Genomic DNA, 12,245 nt, shown 5'->3' with positions numbered 1-12,245 from the left:
TTTTAAAGCACAAAATGCACCCTGATCCCTCAGCGGCACCTTGCTAAAACAGCCTGCCTGCTGCTGTGCCAGCGCAGTGTGAATAGATGCCATGTGCATGTGAACAGCATGCATTCACATTAAAGGGAGAGCTTAGGGGAAGCCCAGCACACACTCCCCCATCAGTGAGGCCATGGCTGTGACATGCCCCCAATAGTGACATTGAGGGGACCATCCCCCACATTAGAGATGCCAGCAGGGCCACACCCCCTCCCTGGCCAGCCACACTTCCTTTTTGAGGGGGCGCTTTCTACCTGCCCGACACCTTTATTTATTTATTATTTATTTATTACCAGTTACTTATACAGCGCACACATATTCCGCAGCGCTGTACAGAGAATATTTGCCCATTCACATCAGTCTCTACCCCAGTGGAGCGTACAATCTATATTCCCTATCGCATGTACACACAGACACACTCACACTAGGGTTAATTTAGTTGGGACCCAGTTAACCTACCAGTATATTTTTGGATTGTGGGAGGAAACTCGAGTACCCAGAGGAAACCCACGCAAGTACGGGGAGAATATACAAACTCCGCACAGTTAGGGCCATGATGGGAATTGAACCCATGACCTCATTGCTGTGAGGCAGTAATGCTAACCATTACACCTTTGCACCCTGCCCTGCCCTAAACCTAGGGAGAACACTAAATCATGTCTGTACAAACACAGCATACTGTGCAGACTATAAACAATGAGAAAGTCGAAATATGCAATGTTAAAAATGCTTCCGTTGCAGGGCTATGGGGCACAGATTTGAGGGTAGCCCTTACCTGCCACACTTCCTGCAACGGTGTTCTACTACCTATGCCCACTATCATCTACAGTACAGAGCCAAAGCCAAAACTTCACTTGCTAGGGTGGCTGGTGATGTAATTATGGCCCTCATTTCGAGTTGTTCGCTCGCAAGCTGCTCTTGTCACGATCTAGGTAATTCCTTATCAGTATTTACCTTCCAAATGCCTCCTGAGACTGTCCCAGTGTTCCAAGCCTGGATTCCATCTGCACTGTCTGTGTGCAGCACGCTGCATCTCATTGTCTCAAATCTCTTTACTGTGATTCTGGCAGCTTCATGGTTAAAGCTCACATTCAAGTTACAAACAATCTTTCCCTCCAAAAGCTACCATGGGCGCAGCCATGTTTTCCTAATCACATGTTACCTTTCAGCCTATCAGCTGCACTCTGCTCTCAGCCTGATTACACAGCAGCTGCACTCTGGTCTCTGGTTAATCAGTCAGCCAATCCCTGCTTCCCAGCAGGTATAAATATCCTGTTCCTGGGGTGGAAAGATGTCAGTGCTTCAATTGTCTTCAGTGATTCCAGTGTGCAGTAATCCCATGGACTTTCTCTGCAGTACAGCCTGACTCTGCAGTGTCTCAACATTGCACCCTGTGGCTGGCAGTTACCCGAGACCGGCTTCCAGCTTCTAGCTTCCAGCGGTGCTCTGCCCTGCCAGTAACCATCGGTGTTCCGCCATCGATCCCAAGTAACCATCGGTGTTCTGCCATCGATCCCCAGTAACCATCGGTGTTCCGCCATCGATCCCAAGTCACCATCGGTGTTCCGCCATCGATCCCAAGTCACCATCGGTGCTCTGTCATCAATCTCTAGCATCACCAGTGTTTCTGCATCTGATCTTCCATTACACTGGTATCTGACACCATTTCACAGCTCACCACCTGTGTCGGTCCTATCAGGCATTTCCCAGCAGTTCAGTCATCAGCTTCTGTTTCCCATCAGCTACCCAGTGCATCGGTGTTGGTAAGGAAATATCATCTCCAAGTCCTTCAAGACTGTGCTTAATTAAACCACACCTAGAGACTGCCTATATGCACTCCTGGGAACTGTGACTTATATGCTGTTCTTAATATTGCTAACTGCCGTCATATGCTTGTGAGCTGAGTTTCAATAAAACCTTTGAACTTTCCTTTGTTGTCGTGGTCACGCCTTCGGGCATCTGTGGTAAAGGTTCCCCGCATGTCTAAGAACTCTGTACTGCTTCCCAGGTTCACATATACCTCTGCCCCTACAATTGAGGCTTCCCCTGGTCAGTACCAGCCCTCAGTTGTGACAGCTCTCTCCTCTCTATTGTCCACATTTCCCTTCACTATACGTTCTCCTATTCTTTGTTTTCTAACCAGAATTACCGTAATGTACTGTAATCTTCTCCTGTCCGGCATCCCTGACAAATGCCTTCCTCCATTCCAATCTATCCTCAATGCTGCTGCCCGGCTCATCTTCCTCACCAAACGCACTACGTCCACCTCCCCTCTCCTACAAGTCAATGGCTTGCTTTCCCCTTCAGAATCCAATTCAAGCTTCTCACACACAGGGGCAGATTTATTAAGCCTGGTGAAGTGATAAAGTGGAAGGTGGTAAAGCACCAGCCAGTAAGCTCCTGTAATTTTTCAAACCCAGCCTAGAACATGTAAGTTAGGAGCTGACCGGCTCGTGCTTTATCACCTTCCACTTTATCACTTCACCAGTCTTAATAAATCTGCTCCTCAATTACAAAGCACCCACCCACTCCTCTCTTATTTACATCTCTGACATTATCTCCCTATACACTCACGTCCGTCCTCTTCGCTCTGCTAATGTACGCCACCTTTCCTGCCTACTGATTACTTCCTTCCACTCCTACCTTCCAAGATTTTGCACGTGCTGCTCCCTATCTCTAAAATTATCTCCCTCTTTCTATTAGACTCTCCACCTTTCTACAAAACTTCTAACAGTCTCTTAAGACCCACATCTTCAGCAAACCCAACAACTCTCATCCTAAGTCTTCTGTCCCATGCTCACTGTCTACCCCATCTGTGTCCCCTTTAGAATGTAAGCTCTCATAAGTAGTGACCTCTTCCCTCTTGTGCTTTTCCTTGTCCTACTTAAACTATTTTCTATTCCATACTCCCTTTGACGGCACCAAATACCTCGGTTTTCTGCCATCATGATACTTATTTCCGTGTCGTCTGCTGATGCAGCTATTAATATACCCTGTACTTGTCCTATATTGTCTTGAACTGTTAGTCACTGTTTTCTTGTTTGCCATACTTGTTCCTTGTGGATTCCTTGTGGCGCCATATAAATAAAAGATAATAATAATAATAATAATAATAATAATAATAATAATAATCATCATCATCACAATACAAAATGTGGCTTTAATGATCCCACACAAGGTGCAATATTATCCTGTTTCTCAGTTTGTGCACCCATGTGTGGCCAACATTAAACGGACTCATTAATGGTCCCTGGAAAATAAAGAAGCTAGGTCCCTCCCAGGCAAACATTTTAAAGCAGACTGATGTTTCAAGATGTGCTGTTCAAACTCTTTTGAAGAAGCACAAAGAAACAGGTAAGGTTGAGGACCGTAGACGCAGTGGTCAGCCAACTAAACTAAGTGCATCAGATGAAAGACACATCATGATTACTTCCCTTCGAAATTTGAAGATGTCCAGCAGTGCCATCAGCTCAGAACTGGCAAAAACCAGTGGGACCTGGGTACACCCATCTACTGTTCAGAGAAGTCTGGCCAGAAGTGGTCTTCGTGGAAGAATTGTGTCCAAAAAGCCATACCTTCGATGTGAAAACAAGGCTAAATGATGCAACTATGCACAAAACATAAGACTGGGTGCAGAAAATGGCAGCAGGTGCTTTGGACTGATGAGTCAAAATTTTAATATTTGGCTGTAACAGAAGGCAGTTTGTTCACCGAAGAGCTGGAGAGTGGTACAGTAATGAGTGTGATTGTACTGTATTCTCTGGAAGCTACATTTTGGAGACCTTGCCAGCCCCAATATTTGAAATAGGGTCATTGCATGTGAAGGTATGCAGGCCAAAAAAGGGCATGTTTCATGATGGGAAGATGCTTGGAAACACAACAGTACCCCCAAACTCAAATTACGCAGCACACTAGTGAAATGTTATTCATATTATATCACACGATAGTGTCCCTCATTCACATTACGCCTCACAGGAGTGCTCCTTATTCGCATTACACCGCACTGTATCGCTCCTTATTAACATTACACTACACCATATCGATCCTTATTAACATTACACCGCACCGTATCGCTCCTTATTCGTGTTACACCACACCGTAGCACTCCTTATTCACATTACACTGCACCGTATCGCTACTTATTCACATTACCCCACATGTATCACTACTTATTCACATTACACCGCACCGTATCGGTCCTTATTCGCATTACACCACACACTATCGCTCCTTATTCACATTACACCACACCGTGTCACTCCTTATTCACATTACACCACACCGTATCGCTACTTATTCACATTACCCCACATGTTTTACTACTTATTCACATTACACCGCACCGTATCGTTCCTTATTCATATTACACTGCACCGTAACGGTCCTTATTCACATTACACCACACACTATTGCTCCTTATTGTTATGTTCACCGTACTTGGAACTCAAGAGGCTGAGTGGATAAGCCCCAAGCACAGGAACGTGATACTGTAGTTGGCACGAAGTTCAGCAGCAACCCCTATGGAACCCTGACTTCGTTGTCTCACCCACATGGTCAGTCTATGCCTGCGAGACTATGTTTGCTTGGGCCAACGGCAGCCGGGTTTGAAGGGCGGATTAGGTCTGCCCAACTCCGATGCCCCCCTGGTCTTAGTTGGAGACAAGGCGTAAACCGAGACGGGGCGAGAACAAGGGGAACCTCTAACTGAAACAGAAACACAGAGATAGGGGGAACTACTGAACACAACAACAAAGGTATGTGTGGCACAGCCGCCAAGACAAACTGTAACCAAGGTAATGCTGCCCATATACCAAACTCGACACCATCGTAATTCAGCGAGGACAGCAATAGCGGAAACCCCCGCAGAGAAACACAAAAGCCAGAAAGTAAGAACAAATACGGCCACAGCCGTAAGATGCGGCAGAGCCGCTACTCACAACACTGGTAAAGGTGCACGCTGAAGGAACAGGAACCCCAAGACTGCAGGTACAGGACAACAGGACTGGAAGGCTGGATAAGAATTCCAATGATCTGGCTCCGGATACCAGGACTCAGGATACAGAATTAACTGGCAAACAGGGCCTGGACACAGATGCAATACTGGACATGAAACAACCAGGAACATACAGGTATCTTAACAAAATGTCTATCACCAGCACTAGACTGCAGGGCTAGCTGGATAATAAGGGAACACGGCCCAATCAGGATGGCTGGAAGCCAGGTACAGGTTAATGGCAAAAAATACAAGCAGGTGAGGTACACAGACAAGAGCCAGACTGCAGTACAGAGACTCACCACATAATGACCAAATATCTGACAGGTGAGGCTTAACACATAGAAACAGGCTGCAGTTACACAGACTCACCACCGGCGGCCAACAAGAGTCTTCTAAACCAGTACCATCCTGGCATGCAAACAGAACTATAACATGAAATGAATAAACAGAAAGCAAACAGGAATGAACCACTGCTTGTGGTTCATAACACTTATTCACGCTACACCATCCTGTAATGCGCCTTATTCACATTACACCACCCCATTTCACTCCTTATTCACTTTACACCACACTGTATTGCTTATTCACATTACACCACACCGGATCACACCTTATTCACATTACACCTCACCGGATTGCTCCATATTCACATTACACGGCCCCATATCGCTCCTTATTCACATTACACTGCACCGTATCGCTCCTTATTCACATTACATAGCTCCATATCGATACGGATGGAGATCTGTAGACCCTTCTACATATTTAACACAATAAGCAGCCATAGTTCATATTATACGATGTATACATCTACTGTTAAGCTGGACTGCACATGGCACACAATCATGTAGTGTTCACGCTAGGCTGTGTTAGCTGGGCATCATGTCCTGCCTGATTTTTAAAGCACAAAATGCACCCTGATCCCTCAGCGGCACCTTGCTAAAACAGCCTGCCTGCTGCTGTGCCAGCGCAGTGTGAATAGATGCCATGTGCATGTGAACAGCATGCATTCACATTAAAGGGAGAGCTTAGGGGAAGCCCAGCACACACTCCCTCATCAGTGAGGCCATGGCTGTGACATGCCCCCAATAGTGACATTGAGGGGACCATCCCCCACATTAGAGATGCCAGCAGGGCCACACCCCCTCCCTGGCCAGCCACACTTCCTTTTTGAGGGGGCGCTTTCTACCTGCCCGACACCTTTATTTATTTATTATTTATTTATTACCAGTTACTTATACAGCGCACACATATTCCGCAGCGCTGTACAGAGAATATTTGCCCATTCACATCAGTCCCTACCCCAGTGGAGCGTACAATCTATATTCCCTATCGCATGTACACACAGACACACTCACACTAGGGTTAATTTAGTTGGGACCCAGTTAACCTACCAGTATATTTTTGGATTGTGGGAGGAAACTCGAGTACCCAGAGGAAACCCACGCAAGTACGGGGAGAATATACAAACTCCGCACAGTTAGGGCCATGATGGGAATTGAACCCATGACCTCATTGCTGTGAGGCAGTAATGCTAACCATTACACCTTTGCACCCTGCCCTGCCCTAAACCTAGGGAGAACACTAAATCACGTCTGTACAAACACCGCATACTGTGCAGACTATAAACAATGAGAAAGTCGAAATATGCAATGTTAAAAATGCTTCCGTTGCAGGGCTATGGGGCACAGATTTGAGGGTAGCCCTTACCTGCCACACTTCCTGCAACGGTGTTCTACTACCTATGCCCACTACCATCTACAGTACAGAGCCAAAGCCAAAACTTCACTTGCTAGGGTGGCTGGTGATGTAATTATGGCCCTCATTCCGAGTTGTTCGCTCGCAAGCTGCTTTTAGCAGCATTGCACACGCTAAGCCGCCGCCTACTGGGAGTGAATCTTAGCTTATCAAAATTGCGAACGAAAGGTTCTCAAAATTGCGAATAGAAATTTCTTTGCAGTTTCTGAGTAGCTCGAGACTTACTCTTCCAGTGCGATCAGTTCAGTGCTTGTCGTTCCTGGTTTGACGTCACAAACACACCCAGCGTTCGCCCAGACACTCCTCCGTTTCTCCAGCCACTCCCGCGTTTTTCCCAGAAACGGTAGCGTTTTTTCACACACTCCCATAAAACGGCCAGTTTCCGCCCAGAAACACCCACTTCCTGTCAATCACATTCCGATCTCCAGAACGAAGAAAAAACCTCGTAATGCCGTGAGTAAAATACCTAACTGCATAGCAAATTTACTTGGCGCAGTCGCAGTGCGAACATTGCGCATGCGCAGTTAGCGGAAAATCGCTGCGATGCGAAGAAAATTACCGAGCGAACAACTCGGAATGACCACCTATGAACGTCAATCTGATGCACAAAGCGTGCCTGTATGTGATTGTCCTACTTACTGTAAATAGGCAGATAGTAGAAAGCAAGAGGTTTTTTTAATTCATTTATTTTAAACTAATTTAACCAAAGATATCTGTTTAGTGTCTATTGGCTATGTTTTGTACTGCGTGACTGTGCAGTAAAATTAGATGGACGGAGTATGAGAAAATTTCTAAATTACTGCATATAATAGCCACTAGATGGCAGTATCTTGCAAGTTATGCCTGTTTTATTGTTTAGCGTGCATGAACGATTGTTTAGAGTTTGGCAAATAAACAGGAGAAATCATGGTCACAAACAGATGACAGAAAATATCTGCCTCAATCTCCAGATACTATGCGATATGTAGGCATTCTCGATAATCCTATCATATTTCCCATGATTTTCGGAGACGTCATCTGCCTTGTGTTCAGAGCATATGCAAACTCAGTGTGGTGTGGCAGAATATCTGTTACTTGAAAAAAATTGCTTAGTGTGTAGCTCAGATATTGGTGCCTTCAATTTGCTGAAAAATCATCCTAAGGGCGTAATCCAAATAGATGTAGTAATTTACAGTGGCTAATTAGTCCCGACTGCCAGCACTTATGGGGGGCTTTGTTCTGCCCACCTAGGGCAGGCCAAACCAAATCTCCAGTAAGTATTCTTCAAAGCCGTGATCACTGCCACGGAAACAAATCTAACTATCTCTCCACATGTTATATCTGCCCCCACCCCCCTCCCCATGCAGTGCACATGGTTTTGCCCAACTGCTAACAAATTTGCTGCTGCGTTCAACTCTGAATTATCCCCTGTCTGCAGTAAGAGATGCTTTGATTAACTCTCATAGGGGGTTGCCTCCAGTTGAATTCCTTGTGGGCTTGTTGGAGCTTGAACTGACATGTAATTATTTCCAATACAGTGAGCAGTATTATCTCCAAACAACTGGGACTGAGATGTGGAGTAACATTGCCCCATTGTATGCAAATGTATACATGGAAAGGAGTTTTATATTCTCTGTGTTTGGAGATAATGTCGCTTTTTACCGTTGTTTTATGAATGCCATTGTTTTGATTAGAGATGAGCGGGTTCGGTTCCTCGGAATCCGAACCCGCCCGAACTTCAGCTTTTTTTACACGGATCCGAGCGACTCGGATCTTCCCGCCTTGCTCGGTTAACCCGAGCGCGCCCGAACGTCATCATGACGCTGTCGGATTCTCGCGAGGCTCGGATTCTATCGCGAGACTCGGATTCTATATAAGGAGCCGCGCGTTGCCGCCATTTTCACACGTGCATTGAGATTGATAGGGAGAGGACGTGGCTGGCGTCCTCTCCATTTAGATTATAAGAGAGAGAGATTTACTGGAGCTTAGTTAGGACTAGGAGGAGTACTGTAGAAGTGTAGAGAGTGCAGAGAGTTTACTAGTGAGTGACCACCAGACAGTGCAGTTTATTTAATATATCCGTTCTCTGCCTGAAAAAAGCGATACACACAGTGACTCAGTCACATACCATATCTGTGTGCACTGCTCAGGCTCAGCCCAGTGTGCTGCATCATCTATATATATTATATATCTGTCTGACTGCTCAGCTCACACAGCTTATAATTGTGGGGGAGACTGGGGAGCACTGCAGTGCCAGTTATAGGTTATAGCAGGAGCCAGGAGTACATAATATTATATAGTGAGTGACCACCAGACAGTGCAGTTTATTTAATATATCCGTTCTCTGCCTGAAAAAAGCGATACACACAGTGACTCAGTCACATACCATATCTGTGTGCACTGCTCAGGCTCAGCCCAGTGTGCTGCATCATCTATATATATTATATATCTGTCTGACTGCTCAGCTCACACAGCTTATAATTGTGGGGGAGACTGGGGAGCACTGCAGTGCCAGTTATAGGTTATAGCAGGAGCCAGGAGTACATAATATTATATTAAAATTAAACAGTGCACACTTTTGCTGCAGGAGTGCCACTGCCAGTGTGACTGACCAGTGACCTGACCACACTGACCACCAGTATAGTTAGTAGTATACTTATATTGTGATTGCCTGAAAAAGTTAAACACTCGTCGTGTGACTTCACTTGTGTGTTGTTTTTTTTTTTATTCTATAAAAATAAAACTCATTCTGCTGACAGACAGTGTCCAGCAGGTCCGTCATTATATAATATATAATATATACCTGTCCGGCTGCAGTAGTGATATATATATATTTTTTATATCATTTATCATCCAGTCGCAGCAGACACAGTACGGTAGTTCACGGCTGTGGCTACCTCTGTGTCTGCACTCGGCAGGCAGTCCGTCCATAATTGTATACCACCTAACCGTGGTTTTTTTTTCTTTCTTCTTTATACATACATAGTTACATAGACATCTCTTTATCAACCAGTCTATATTAGCAGCAGACACAGTACAGTACGGTAGTTCACGGCTGTGGCTACCTCTGTGTCTGCACTCGGCAGGCAGTCCGTCCATAATTGTATACCACCTAACCGTGGTTTTTTTTTCTTTCTTCTTTATACATACATACTACTACGACATCTCTTTATCAACCAGTCTATATTATTAGCAGCAGACACAGTACAGTACGGTAGTTCACGGCTGTGGCTACCTCTGTGTCTGCACTCGGCAGGCAGTCCGTCCATAATTGTATACCACCTAACCGTGGTTTTTTTTTCTTTCTTCTTTATACATACATAGTTACATAGACATCTCTTTATCAACCAGTCTATATTAGCAGCAGACACAGTACAGTACGGTAGTTCACGGCTGTGGCTACCTCTGTGTCTGCACTCGGCAGGCAGTCCATAATTGTATACTAGTATCCATCTCCATTGTTTACCTGAGGTGCCTTTTAGTTGTGCCTATTAAAATATGGAGAACAAAAATGTTGAGGTTCCAAAATTAGGGAAAGATCAAGATCCACTTCCACCTCGTGCTGAAGCTGCTGCCACTAGTCATGGCCGAGACGATGAAATGCCAGCAACGTCGTCTGCCAAGGCCGATGCCCAATGTCATAGTACAGAGCATGTCAAATCCAAAACACCAAATATCAGTAAAAAAGGACTCCAAAACCTAAAATAAAATTGTCGGAGGAGAAGCGTAAACTTGCCAATATGCCATTTACCACACGGAGTGGCAAGGAACGGCTGAGGCCCTGGCCTATGTTCATGGCTAGTGGTTCAGCTTCACATGAGGATGGAAGCACTCAGCCTCTCGCTAGAAAACTGAAAAGACTCAAGCTGGCAAAAGCACCGCAAAGAACTGTGCGTTCTTCGAAATCCCAAATCCACAAGGAGAGTCCAATTGTGTCGGTTGCGATGCCTGACCTTCCCAACACTGGACGTGAAGAGCATGCGCCTTCCACCATTTGCACGCCCCCTGCAAGTGCTGGAAGGAGCACCCGCAGTCCAGTTCCTGATAGTCAGATTGAAGATGTCAGTGTTGAAGTACACCAGGATGAGGAGGATATGGGTGTTGCTGGCGCTGGGGAGGAAATTGACCAGGAGGATTCTGATGGTGAGGTGGTTTGTTTAAGTCAGGCACCCGGGGAGACACCTGTTGTCCGTGGGAGGAATATGGCCGTTGACATGCCAGGTGAAAATACCAAAAAAATCAGCTCTTCGGTGTGGAGGTATTTCACCAGAAATGCGGACAACAGGTGTCAAGCCGTGTGTTCCCTTTGTCAAGCTGTAATAAGTAGGGGTAAGGACGTTAACCACCTCGGAACATCCTCCCTTATACGTCACCTGCAGCGCATTCATAATAAGTCAGTGACAAGTTCAAAAACTTTGGGTGACAGCGGAAGCAGTCCACTGACCAGTAAATCCCTTCCTCTTGTAACCAAGCTCACGCAAACCACCCCACCAACTCCCTCAGTGTCAATTTCCTCCTTCCCCAGGAATGCCAATAGTCCTGCAGGCCATGTCACTGGCAATTCTGACGATTCCTCTCCTGCCTGGGATTCCTCCGATGCATCCTTGCGTGTAACGCCTACTGCTGCTGGCGCTGCTGTTGTTGCTGCTGGGAGTCGATGGTCATCCCAGAGGGGAAGTCGTAAGACCACTTTTACTACTTCCACCAAGCAATTGACTGTCCAACAGTCCTTTGCGAGGAAGATGAAATATCACAGCAGTCATCCTACAGCAAAGCGGATAACTGAGGCCTTGGCATCCTGGGTGGTGAGAAACGTGGTTCCGGTATCCATCATTACTGCAGAGCCAACTAGAGACTTGTTGGAGGTACTGTGTCCCCGGTACCAAATACCATCTAGGTTCCATTTCTCTAGGCAGGCGATACCGAAAATGTACACAGACCTCAGAAAAAGACTCACCAGTGTCCTAAAAAATGCAGTTGTACCCAATGTCCACTTAACCACGGACATGTGGACAAGTGGAGCAGGGCAGGGTCAGGACTATATGACTGTGACAGCCCACTGGGTAGATGTATGGACTCCCGCCGCAAGAACAGCAGCGGCGGCACCAGTAGCAGCATCTCGCAAACGCCAACTCTTTCCTAGGCAGGCTACGCTTTGTATCACCGCTTTCCAGAATACGCACACAGCTGAAAACCTCTTACGGCAACTGAGGAAGATCATCGCGGAATGGCTTACCCCAATTGGACTCTCCTGTGGATTTGTGGCATCGGACAACGCCAGCAATATTGTGTGTGCATTAAATATGGGCAAATTCCAGCACGTCCCATGTTTTGCACATACCTTGAATTTGGTGGTGCAGAATTTTTAAAAAAACGACAGGGGCGTGCAAGAGATGCTGTCGGTGGCCAGAAGAATTGCGGGACACTTTCGGCGTACAGGCACCACGTACAGAAGACTGGAGCACCACCAAAA

Source organism: Pseudophryne corroboree, chromosome 3 (assembly GCF_028390025.1).
Source record: "Pseudophryne corroboree isolate aPseCor3 chromosome 3, aPseCor3.hap2, whole genome shotgun sequence".
Lineage (NCBI taxonomy): Eukaryota > Metazoa > Chordata > Amphibia > Anura > Myobatrachidae > Pseudophryne > Pseudophryne corroboree.
The sequence above is the reverse complement of the archived record's forward strand: the minus strand, read 5'-3'. Positions refer to the sequence as shown.